The sequence below is a fragment of the Camarhynchus parvulus genome, chromosome 1A (assembly GCF_901933205.1).
Source record: "Camarhynchus parvulus chromosome 1A, STF_HiC, whole genome shotgun sequence".
In the NCBI taxonomy this organism is placed as follows: domain Eukaryota; kingdom Metazoa; phylum Chordata; class Aves; order Passeriformes; family Thraupidae; genus Camarhynchus; species Camarhynchus parvulus.
The window spans coordinates 59,502,698-59,516,712 of NC_044586.1; positions in this window are offsets into that span (position 1 = coordinate 59,502,698).

A 14,015-nucleotide genomic window follows, 5' to 3' on the forward strand; every position below is an offset into this window, starting at 1 on the left:
AAATCTCTGCACACTGCTCCACTGCATGAAACAGCCTTAGCAATTGTGATTGATAAATTTCATTTGACATGTCTCAGGTCATTTACCTCTGGAACTGGGATTAGACAGATTAGTTTTGCAGGTGTGAGTCAAAGTGAAAATGTACACGAAATCAGGAGTTTAAAAGGGAGACTGCAGCAAAGCTTGCTGTGTTGGTACCCTGCATTCACACACATGCAAATTCTTTATTTTACAAATTTTTCATCCCTGGGATCATCCTTTGAAAATCAGTATTTGGGAAAGTCTTAGAAAATCGATGTTTGTGTTCCAAAAATTAATTTTTGGAAGTGAGGTAGTGCTTTGGAAAACAGTAGTAGCACTGTGTCTCAGCTATGCATAGGCTGGAACATCCAGTACATATTTCTGTGTCTTTTTGATTGTTGTAAATGAGCCTTCCAATTTAGACACCAAATTTAGGCGTTACAGAGTTGTATAATGCCTGTGTGTGTGATAAGTTTAGGCAATTATAGACAATAGAAATTTAATAAACAGTGAATTCAGAGAGATTTTGGGACTCCCAATATAGATGCTTATTCTCAGAAAAGAAAAATTAGTAGCAATATTCAGCTGCCAAGTCATCATTGCCTAGTGCCAGCTAGATGCTGTGGGCTAACCTGTGCATCTTCCTGTTGCAGCAGAACCCTGGTTTTCCTCTGGAATGGGATCATATAGCCCATCTCTGTACAGATGTAGGACATCCTCCAGGGCATCTCAAATGGCATCCACTATCCTTCAGGCAACTGAATTCTTACTCATTGACTTCACTGACCAGATGTTCATGAGCTGTGCTGAGGGCCAAAAAATCTGACTGGTCTGTAAACACCTGCACTGTAGACACTTAAAAAAATTCTGTGGAGACAGTTACCATCCTGGGTTTATATTTGCTTCTCATGAGTGTGTCAGCTACAGTCAAAACAGCGCAGCAATCTTACTGGGTCTGACAGCTGCCCAGCAGTAGTGAGTGATGCTGGCTGGGAGTTTGTGCTGGTGCACCATGACTGAATCATTCATCTCAATCTTCACTAAGTTGAGCAGAAGTCACTGAACATGTATGATATTTCATCAGATTTCTCTAATGTTGTGTACAAGAGCAGTGAGTTGGGTTTTTTTCCCAAGACTTGTTTTCCTGTGGGTTTTTTCCTGGCACAGTTCAGGGCTGTGTCACCTCTCAGCAGGACCGATTAGTCTTGTGTGGAGCACTGCCCTGAGACAGACTTGATGCTTCTAGCTCTGAATGAAAACTCAAGCATGCCTTCATGGGTAGACAGCCCTACATGTCCATGCATCCAAAGACTATATTAGCCACTACATCACACTGAGAACATATGCCATTTTGATGATCAAAATGTTTTACTGATTCACTGTCTTTTAAAATTCAATCCTTCTTCCTGCAGGTGTGAATGTAATGTGAATTTTCAGGTGAATGTTTCTTATGCTTATATTGCTCTACAGAACTGACCTTATCTGCCAGGTCCCCATACAGTGACATTAAGGACTAAAATGCTAACATCACTTCCAGAAGCAGAGGGTTTTTCATTGGAGATCTGACATCCTTACAGGCATGACTCTGCTCAACTTACAAAGGCTGACAGCAGCTCTGAGTTGGGAAGATTGAATCTTGCTTCTTTATTCTTTAATTAACTTATCCTCTGCTGCACTGTCAAGTTTAATATTAATGTGCTGTCCTTGAGCTCCACTACTTACCCATGTCACTATCATAGAATCATAGACTATCAGATTAGAAGGGGCCTCAGGGTTCCTCTGGTCCAAGATATAAACCAGTGTTGGACTCAATATTGATCCCTGGGGACCCAAAGGTGACAAACTGCCAATTTGAAGGAAGCCAATTTACCACCACACTCTGGGTGCAGCTCATCAGCCAGTTCCCCATCTACAGCACAGGTCTCCTGTCCAGACCATAACATAGGAGGAGACCTTGGAAAACCACATCCGAAACCTTGGAGAAATCTACGTAGACAATGTCTCCTGCTGGTCCCTATCAGTTTCTCGAGGTCGGAATTGAAGACACTTGAGACAGTAATTCATATTTGGACTCAGGTGTTTATTATTTCTTATCAGTGAAACAGTTTCACAGCCAGGAGTTCTGCAGCCTTTCATTAGGCTATCTGTCTCTTGTTACAAGGTCTTTTAAGACTAAACTATCCAATTAAGAAATGACACCTAGATTATTTTCCCTTTTAACCCAATAACTGATCCCTCAAAGCCCACAATACGGACTTTTCTTCCAATTACAAAACATCACTCAAACCCATGAAGAAGAAGGAGGAAGAAGGTGAAGAAGAAGGAGGAAGAAGATAAAGAAGAACACTTGTCTCTGCCCTAAAACCTCCATCTTGCTCTGTATTTATTTCTATATTCTAAAACCCCAAACTCTACGTTTTCTACCCTGTGATATTACACACTTCTTACCACCTACATACCTGTAATGCCAGTGCTATTAATCATTTTTGGAAGCCTTCTCCACAGCCTCAGGTCAATTGAAGTGTTCTCTTGTGGGTCTGTGCCTTTAAGCACAGAAAGTTTAAAATTCTCAGCATCCAGGATTCCAACAGGTCCCCCATCAACTGAACAAACTTCTACTTTGTCATAGAAGGTTTTTTAAGCATGACTTGTCCTTGGCAAATCCATACTGTATTTTCCCAATCACACACTTCATTTGACTTCTGATGTCTTGCAGGAGGCTTTATTCCATAACTATCCCAGGGACTGAACTAGACTGATGTGCCTGTCATTTTCTGGATTTTTCTTTAAGCCCCTGTTGTAGGTGGATTCAACATTAGCTTTCTTCCAGTCTTCTGGGACATCACCCAGTCTCCATGACTTCTCAGAGATTATGGAAAGTGGCCTTGCCATGGTGTCAGACAGCTCTTTCAACACCCTCAGCAGGTATTGCCAGGGCCCCTTGATTTGTAGGGCTCAGGCTTTTGTAATAATTCAGACATCAATCCTTCCTTCACTGACAGTGGATCTGTGTTCACATCAGCCTGGATTTCTGTTACTGGGACCTGGGGCCCAACAGTGCTGGAAAGTCAGAGGTGAAGTATTGAAAACCTTGGTCTTTTCCACACTGGGCTCAGCATTCCCTGGAGGTGTTTCAATCCCCTGGAAGTGCTCCCTGCTGCACCTCAGGAGCCCCTGCTCTGGAACTCTTCTGTAACTCCATCCACCACTCAGCCTCGGGAAGTGCTGTGTCCACCATCTGCCCCATCAAGTGATCTATGTGATCATCTGTTCTCAAACAATTAAAACATCCCTTTCTCCTGCTTCCGGTTAACTTACTGACTGTATTTCATGAAATGGAATTATTCTGTTTTACAAAATCTAAGTATTCGAATTTATGAAGGTGATGAAAATGAGCAAGTACTTGGAATGAAAATATTCTCTGATTTTCTATCTGATTTTTCAGATAGAAAAACCAAATATTTGCTCAGCTCTAAAATTAATTAACAGTAACTGGGTAGTTTGCCTTCTGCTACTTATACTAAATGTTTCTGACAGATGAATGAAAATTGAAGAGAAACCATATGCTTTATTTTAAATCCATAGTTAGTCGAAAAGCAGCCAACTTAATAAAAATTCTGAGTCAAATTTTTTCTCAATTCCTTTCTAAATAAAACTAAAAAAAGGTATCCTCAAAATTTTATTTTACATATTTTTACAAAAAAAGGATAAATATTTCTTAAAATGTGTTACAGGATATTCAGAAAAAATGAAAAAACAATCATCACAGAATGGAAAGAACTTTTGCATCTAAAATTTTTCTTTATCTCAGGGAACTGGATAAAGTTTTTTTCAACGTATGCCTAAATAGTTGTTTTTAGTTCTACCTTGTCTTTATAGTGCTTAGTAACCATAAATAAATTAAAAATCCAAATATTTCTTTTATTTAATACATTTAGCAATCTACCTGGAGAAACTGAAAAATCATTAAAATTTTATGGGCAATGAAATGAATTTGGAATGCACAGATGCATAAAAATCCAAAAAGAATGAACCAAATGTTCTAAAACTTCTCTGCATATAAGATGTTAGTAAAAATATTGTTACCCTTGACCATATGCCCCAATGACATTGAATAAATACGTTTTCTGACCATGAAAGTAAAGCTGAATCTACTTGACTTTTTGTAGAATAAGATTTTTGCTTAATGGTTATTGACAATTTTTTTACCTTGTAAATAAATTAATCAATGCCTTCTTTTTACGTGTGTGAAGCTAGATATTAAAGCAAAATGTGAATTATGTGCAAATTAAAGTATATTGCCTGTGCTAGACAATGAAGCATAGGCAGAAGACAAAAGGTCGTAAGATTCAACATGTTTGCTGCCTGGCTTAGAGCTGCAGCTCCATGTGTGCCACCTACAGAAATTACTGCCAGTCTGCACTGTGCAGGCACTGACACACTGGCTGGCTGACCAGACCGGTACATCCCAGGGCACCCAAAATCTGCTGTCATTATAATGTCAGGCCATGCCCTGTCTATGGATGCCTGCTGCTTCTCAGAGCATCTGACCTAGGGAAATTACTGGAATAACTGAATAACTTGTTCTTACTGGATTGTGCTGGATGTGATTATGACAGTCATTTCCAGGAGCTAAATGGAGTTCAGCTGCTGAACTTCATCTAGTCCAGCTCTGGTTTTAATCTAATTGTTTAACAAATTGAGTTGCCTTATGACAGAGATTCAACGGAAAGGTGATGTCAGAACTTTACATTTTATTTACAGGTAGGCAGAAGCTGAGGTGGAAGCAGAGACCTGTCCTTGCAGGGTTTACTCACACCAGGCCATGAATGAATGACAGATAAAGCTTACACCCCACCCATCTTCAACTCAATTGATTGGGAAATAGAACTTCCTTTTGCAGTAGTGAGATGACAGAGTTCTGAGCCTTTTTATGCTTTGTGCATCTTCACAAAACTAGTGGAGTTACTCTAGGGTTTCTCAAGATCATCTCTGTACATGAAATTGAGAAAGAGAAAAGAAATATGAAATTGGAAATAGGAAACATAAAATAAACAATGCGAAATGAGAAGTACATCTCCTCTCATTGATTGTTTTCTATTCATAGAATCCAGCTCCTGGTTTATGATATACTTCAGTAACAACCAGAAGATTTGATTTCCACCAGTGATACTCAGTAATATCAGTAATCCTGTCATGAAAAGGGTATCAATGATATATTTTGTCTGCAAGCTGGTGGGACTCTTCACCCAGTTCAGCTTTACTTGTCCCTTTATTTATAATTAATGATTAGCACACTGTAGTCCACTGAAGATATGTAAGACTTCAATATGCAGCTTGGATCTCATTATATTACCACTGGACAGGTTGTACCCTACAAAGGAAAAAGAGTAAATGCTGGTTTTACATCTAATTGAACTCAACATCATCATGACTAATTCATCTAAGTTTATGCAGAAAGCAGTTAAATACTGTAGCAATATGAAGGATGTGATTTTGGATGAACTTTGATTCTAGTTGGAAATGTCCTAATTCTGAATTAATTTCCAGGGTTACCTGTGCCTTTCCACTTCCAATTTCAAGCCACTCTTTCCAAACAACAGATCTGCCCTAGATGTCTGTTGGGATGGAAATCTATTGTCTATCTCACATTTGAGTAGCCAAATCACAGTAATTTTCTCCACTATCTGAGATTTCACCACAGGCACCAGCTGATGACTCCACTCCTTGTCATTTGTTGCAAGGCAACCCCTTGGACCAAGGCAAATCTCAGGTATTTCTATCACAAGAGAGAGAGAAAAAAAGGAAGACAAAAAAATCTCTTTACAGTAGAATTTCATTTTCCCCCTGGAAATCTCATCTTTGGCCCACTTGTTCCACTGGGATCTGGACAGAGCATAAGAGAAATTCTTCAAGCACTCAGTTTAATTCTCAGATGTTGGCCATAAACTGCCTGGTGTAATCTGGGTTGCACATCCTTTCTCAGGCTAGACAAATTGTACTGAGGCTATTTTAGAGCTGCTGGCTTCATGAAAACTGAAACTGAAATGTGTAATTACATTATACAGTTTGATACAAGCTTAACATTCCCTACCTGACAGTGTTTTAGAAGGGGAGTTAGTTGTGCCAAGGTGATTAATATATTAATCAGGGAATTGAGAACTTACCAGAGCTGTCTAATTAAAACAGAAAAATCCATCCCACCACACAGACAAAAGGCAGATACACAGAACTGAGAGCAAAACTACTCAGTCTTAAGCAGACCAGATGTTGCCATCAATCCAATCAAGCAGGCTGACTGAATTGCTCAAATTTAATAGGTGAAATACTGTGCTAGATGTATTTGCCCAAAGCATATAAACCCTGAATAATACTATTGTTCTTTACCAGTTTGCTGTGGAAGTCACTAAAAGGCTATTTCAAATTTAATTTAGTTTTAACAGGAACATTGTTTTAAAGGTTGCTATTGTGGAACTGTTTCCTCTTTACAATTTTCTAAAAAGAAACAAGACAGTAAACTAATTGCAAATTCATATACCTGTAAAATATTTTTATACACCATATCTTCTACTCTTTCCAGCTACTTCTTCCCATTTTAATGATATGTAAGTTTTATTCCTGTCCTGCCTGGAGACTTTTGGAAGACTCTTGCAAGTCATAACAAATGACACTTCTAACAGATCACCATTATTAAAAGATTTATTTGCTGGGTAGGAAGCAAGTACACAGAAGACAAAGGAGAAAAAATAATTTTTCAGTGAATTCTATATCTCCAAGAATTTCATAACTACCTCTAACAATATTTGTTGTCTCTATGACTCTATGCACATACATTTTGCAGTGTTACCTTGAACCTAATGAAATCTCTTCATCTTCTGTCTTGTGATTTGTTTTTAAAACTCTCTGGGACATGTTTGCAATGGCTGTGCAATTATATTGTTCCAATCTGTTGAAAGCTGCCTTAAAGAAATAACATCTGATTGTTCCAGCAACATCACAGAGCCAAATCACAGAGCCTGGATCCTAAACTGGTGTTTGCTACTTTGGACCATGCTTCCCTTTAGGCATGAAGTATTACCTCAGGCCACCATAAATTTACTGAATGCAAACTGAAGATGTAATCACTGATAGTTATGATCTATAACACAAGAAAAAGTCATATTTCTTCTGGTGAAGTATCAAGGCAGCTGGTAAAAGTTCACCTGTATTTATTTGTATGCCCAGGTCTGCATTGCCTGGAACTGGGTAGAGAACAAACAGATCAGTTATCTACCAACCCCTAGTGTGCATCATCCTTTGAATATATTGTCACAGATACCATTTGCTACTAAACACTGTTCTTTGCAACTCAAATACCCATCCAAAAATTGTGTTGAAATCATCCATATGCAAAGCTTTGCAGTTCACACTCTATTCCTTCTCTACTATCACTGGAGGTATTACAAGTATTTGTGCTGTTTCCTGCAGCAGATAAATGACTTTAGTAGTTTTTGTTTAAAAACTTAAATGCTGCACCAGAATCATATTTATTTCCTTATTTTAGGTATAATCTGATACAACTTGGGAATGTAATTTCTTTTAGCTCTTTTTGAAGAGGCTTTTTATGAGAAGTTTTACAGGGAAAAAATGCAAGAGAAACTTGCAGTGAGGGATGGTTATGCTGAAGTTCTGTTTCTGATGGCTCTGGAAACCAATGTAATTACACAAAATTACACAACTTGTTTATGAAAACGATCTGCCGTACGCTTCTCACATTTTCTCCATAGGGGCCTAGTTAGGATAAAGGGCAAATAAAAACCAGCATGTGCAGCTCTAGGAGGACTTCAAGTGTGAGTTTTGAAAAGATGTGGGAATATTGGGGCTGGAGTTCTGCACTGACACATCTGCTCTGAGTCATAGCACACTAATTTGTAATACCCCATTCAGTGGTGCTTCCTCCAGGTATTTCAAGAGAATTCTGAAGAGGACATGTGGATACAAATCCATGGTCAATCACTATGTGGGACACTGAGATGTTTCAAAACTAGACAGAAAACACCCCACATCACATTTTGAAATAACATATAGAGCTGGAAGACATCTTAAACCACTGATTTTTGAAACGTGTTAGTCTGTGAATTTCTCCGTAATGTTTGTAAATTGATGGGAGAAACCAGGAACTGTTTGTCGTGTTTCTGCTTGGGATTTCCTGGACTGAAATACACTCACACACACAAGTTGCACAGCTGCCTTCTGTGTGAGAGTGAGCCACATGTGCTCTAGATATGTTGAACTCACAGTGCAGAAGCAGATCAATAAATTCTGTACAAATAGCCCAAATCATCTTCTCTTATTTAAAGAACATTTCCAGGGGAGAGAGGCTGTTGTGCCTCTTAGTCCCACCCAGGAATCAGGATTTCACCCAACCATCACTTCACTCTAGATCTTCTCTGGCAAGATAATTGTTCTGCTGCTGTTCTGAGCCAGACTGGCAGCTGGATCTCTAACTGTGATCAAGCTGAGCATGGAGTAAAGATTGCCCAAGCTTTCTTTTTTTAGGCATGCTGGCAATGTGGCAGCATGGAGTATTATCCCTACATGATGAGAGAGGCAGGAATACCTGCCCATAGTTCAGCAGTTTATATGTTTGGATTCTTCTGCAAAAATGATTAATGTAAACTCCTGTGATTAGACCGTATTTTAATACTGGGATGCTCTCATTTCTTCCATTTTACCTTCTGAAAAGAATGCACCTTTTTTTTAATTTTATTTAATTTCAGTGGCTAAAAATTTTGAAATCCTGTAACAGACTTTGTCAAAGCAGAAAATTCCACAAAATAATTTGAAGAGAGTTTATTAAGAAGCTAAGTGGAAACTATGGGATAGAATTGTATTGTTCACAAAAAATAACATTAAGTATTTATTTTACAAAAACCAACCAGGAAATGATTAGTGATATTGTGACACCTTTGCTGTAATAGTGATATTTAATCTGGTAAGTAGCTAATTCAAAAGACATGCAAGTAAGTTTAGAGATCTCACTGTAAAAAAAAAGTGTCAGGCTTTGAACTCAATTTGTGTAATTTTTGGAGAACATGGATCAATAAATGATAATCCTATAATAAATCATTGTTTAATCAGTACTTTGGCTCTTTGAAGAAGTAGCACAATCCCAAGATCAACACATGAAAGAAAAAAATTAGAGTTTAAGCAACTAGGGGAATATATTGGCCATTTAAAATCTATATGGATAAGATTAATGATTTATAATGAACCATAAAAATCTCTGATTGGAATATTAACTAAAGGAATACAGGTTAAAATTGGGTATTATTCCAGAACCTACTTTAACAAAGAATATGCCAGTGATTTGTTAGATGTCATAAGATATCTTCACAATTACCAGGGAGGTCTTACACAGGAGTCAGTATTGATTTGGGATACTCTTATTCTTCTTGATTTGGGATATTTTGGGGGGGTTAAAGCTAAAATGCCATCTGTATCTGGGACTGAGACCTCCAGATACCTCCCATTGACCCTGTTGATAGCTGAAAGATCATACACAGCTATTGACACAGCTTAGATTTAAGAAGCAGATTTGAGTAGACACAGTTGTCTTTTGGGGGATTTTTTTTAATATTGACTCTATAGAAAGTTTGGATTCCAACTTTATGTGCTCTTGACTTCACCTGGGGTAGGTGTCTGAGCTGGCACCAACTTCCCTCCCTGAGTGGCATCAATCTACATAAGAAGTTATCTGTAGCTATGACTAAGATGTCATATTTTCTCTTTGCTATTCTGCCTGCTTTTAGAATGACAGATATTCATTATGCTTTAGGTTTATTTTCTAGGTTATAGCACGTGGTTACAGCAAAACCTTTGTAATAACCAGTGACTGCAGAATGAGGCCCTGGAGGCATTCAAGAAGGGTCAAAAGGATTTGAGACAACTGGTGATTTTGTACATAGTTCTTAGTCTTGATTGTTCAAATTTAATTTCTTCAATGCTTGTATAGGAACAGCAGAATAAATGTCTTTGTTTTCAAAGTAATGGATACAGCAACCCTGGAATCTCCTTTGAGAAGAGATTTTTTTGTGTGAGATCCCAATTTTTATCTAGGTGTGTGTATCTCTGACAACCCTGATGAAAGCTTTTTTGGCCCACTAGCTTTGACCACAGAGATACCTTCCTTCAGTCAGAAAAATTCTTCCAGATACAATGAGCCTCACATCAAACCAGCAAAACTCATCTGTTTGTCTCCCTCTTCCCACAACAACACTAACAACAAGAAGCATTTTGTGTGTCCCCCCAGAGCTCAGTGGGGACTGTGAATGTTGGGCTGAGCTTCCCACTGAACCATGAAAAGGGAAGAAACTTTGTGAACAATTCCCTTGCCTATGTTCTCTGGCCCTTCCTGACCATACAGCACCTGAAAATGAAGGTGACTAGTGCAGTATAGCCATGGTAAATGTAATGATTACATTTCTGCTAGGATGGCTCTATTTCTTCTGAGAACCCAAAGGAATTGCCATGACATAAATTGCTATGTACAACACTGAGGAACTGCTCCACACTGATCAATCTAAGGGCAATTTATGTGCAAGAACCATGAAATGAAGCTAAGTTACTCTGGCACCTAATAAGAGAGTGAGATGACGTTTGTCTCTGATTGAAAGCCCTCAGCTCTTTAATTATAAAGCATTGTGCCAAACCCATCTTAATTTCATGCATTTTTGGGTTGACCATAATAGAGATTCTTGTTCTTATTTGAATTAAATTTTTAGCTTGCTTTTTCATTCTGAGCCCCTTGCAAAGACTTTAACAACCAATCTGCCGGCACAAACATCGCTCCTGGTTACCTCTTAAAAAGCATAGCAGAAAACAGCCACACTTCTCTCTGGTCAGTGGGGAGGGCTGATGGTACTAAGCAAAAGGGAGAGTAAATGATTTAAATTGTGATATCATGTCAATGTGTAAATCTTGGATGCTAACAGCACATAGTTTGCTGATATGCATTGATGGCATACATGTTGCTGCTTCTCTTGTCCTAAAAATTTTTCAAATGCAGAACTTTCTTTCAGAGGCAGGTCTTAAATTATTCAGGTAATTTACTGTTCTGCCAATTAAGCTGGTATTTCTAGAAGTCTTTGCATAAATGGGTATGTAACCCCTCCCTATCAGTTTTCTTCCACTACCCATGACAAAACCATTCAATGAATCTCCTTGATTCTTGTGTCTGCAGAATGTTGATGCATGACAAGCTGTCAGTATCCCCCCAGACATTTCACAGTGTTGGCAGCCCTCTTCTGATGTACAACATGGGACACTGAATGAATCAAAGCAAGTGGGGAGTGTGACAATGACATCAGGGAGATACAGTTTGGGCAGCCTAACTGAGGTGATACACTTTAGTCATCAGGTAGCAATATTTTTTTTGACAAGAATCTTTTGTATTTGCTAGAAAAACATATTCTTTACTGCAGGTCAGATTGGACTTGAAGTGTGAAATGGTGCAAATTAAGGATGGACCGCTCCTCTTTAATAATTAATCTCCTGATTTAAAAGCAAAAGTTTGCCTGAAGTCATAACAGCATTTTCCCTTTCTTTTTTCTTTTTTTTTTTTTTTTTAATTGAAGTTTGCTTTTGTAGTTCTTATTACTGGAAAGTACCTGGCTTCTCAACAGCAATATTGACTCAATATTTATTCCCTTATAAAAACGCTAACATTTCATCCAGAAACAGTTTAGAAAGGAAGTAAATCCTCCACTGGATTTTTAGATTGGTTTACTTACACAATTAAAAATAAATGAAAACATTTAGAGTCCAATTTGAAGTCTGCTCTCAATAAAATGCACAGGGATCCATGCTGGCAACTTCTATTAATACTAATGGAAGTTATTAAGTATTTCTTCTCCAGGCATTGATGGGAGATTTTCCTGCTCATTTGTAAAGCAGGTGGAAAATGAATGGTCCTCTTCTCTGTCATGCTCCTGGAAATGTGCATTAGGTGTGGTTATGAACATTAAAAAGGAAATTCAAAAAAATATGGTTTTAGAGGGTTCTGTGGAAAGGTAGTTGGAGTTAAAAAATCAATGAACGTGGCAGTATATTAGACCAAAAAATGGCCTTGGCTGATATTTGTGTCGCAGCCGGTGTCGTCTTTGATAAATGACTCTTGTAAATCCGTGGGAATGTTGTACCATTCCATCTGAGATAAAAAAGTTTAAGTGCATCTGATGAACTTTCTAAATGCCAGCCAGCAGATCCACTTGGGAGCTATTAACTTTTGTAAACTTACAAATGGCAAAACATAAATACAAGTGAAATATAGGAACCAAACTAGTAGAACTCCTGAAGAGAGGAGCACCAGCCTCCACTGCCTGCTAAAGGAAGACATATGTCTGAAATATCATTAATCAGAGCTAGCTTTAATAAATTGTGTATGGAATGTCAGAGGAATTTTGAAAGTAATTTTGTGTATTGCCTGCAGATTCAGAGGAATGATTTGTGTACAACTGCTCAGCAAGTCTATTTTCTGACAGGTTTTCAAGCAACTGATTTGATTTTTTTTTAACCTATACACACAGAGGTTTATTAATTTTACCAAACCAGAAGTTCATATGTGCTTTGCTGTTTGATCCTGTGACCTGAATTCCCAGATGATTCAGACTGTATTATGTCCCTGTCTTGGATAGATCAGTATTGATGTGGGAAAGAATAGCAGTTAATGTGGGAATTTCCTTCTCCATGGGTTGGTTCATGTTTGCAGAATCTGATAAATCAGAATGACACTTGAAGTCTTTCTTCTTTACTTATACATTTGGAAAAAATATCACTGTTAGAAAATATCTATAAATGGATATTAATTTTGTGTAAAATGGCAGACCTATATTTTAAATCCTCCACTATTTACTGGGGATTTACACTTGCCCTATGTTCACACTATAGCTGCACTCCTTAAGACTGATTGCCTGCAATGTACTAGGAGAGATAAAAATGAATGTCATACTCACCCATAAAGTTCTACAAGCTGACAAATTCAGAGCTGCAATTAATTGTTCTCATCCAGAAAGAACCAACTTGCAGAGGAAGAAAAGGACAGTTTGGTAGGTTCAAAATGAATACAACAGAAAACTTCTCTCTTAAGGAGGAACTAAAATAATATAAATGTAAATAACTCCCATGGAAATAAACAAGGATTTCAAAGACTCTGAGATACTTTGGAATAAACATGGTCAGTGTAATTTTTAAGGCATGCTGAAAAATGCAAACTGTTCTGCAAATTTAAGGTATGGAGATAAAAAATGAAATAAAATAATTTTAAAATTATTTTTACTAGTCTTCCCAGCAGGAGACAGCACATGTATGATACTGATTCTTCTGATAGAGCTATCACAGTAGCAATTTGCCTTGATGTTTTCTTTAATGGCCTCTCCCTATCTTGTTGGAAATACTCAATTTCTTTAATATTTTATACTTTTACAACGAGTATTTATATTACTTAATAAATATGGAAAACAGTTTATTTTTCTGAAGAGTCTACTCTTTCTATTCATGCCTTAGAGACTTCCCTGATTCCTTGCAAATTAGAACAGCATTGAAAATGCCCATTCATATTACAACCTTTGCATACAGACTTTCTGTGTGCAAGGGGTCTTAAAACAAAATTTTGGTTTGGAAAGCTTTCAGGATTTTCCATTTCAGAAGCATAGGGAGCCTTCATTCCCCACCTCGGCAGCAAAGAAACGATAAAAGATTTAAAAGAATAAAAATATCTGAATACACTGAGAGCTTAAAGCTCTGTAACCACAAGATGCTTCTCCTTTTCTATAGCTTTACTGAAACTTGCATTTATTTGAATCTCATTTCACCCTTATAAATGGAAGTGTTCAACACACATACACACATGGTGGTGCCACAACACGAGGGTGTCATGGTTAAGGATTTCTGTTAGGAAAGTTTGAGGATGAACAAGGATCACAGATCTGGTAGAGAGATGAAACAATAAAAATTAT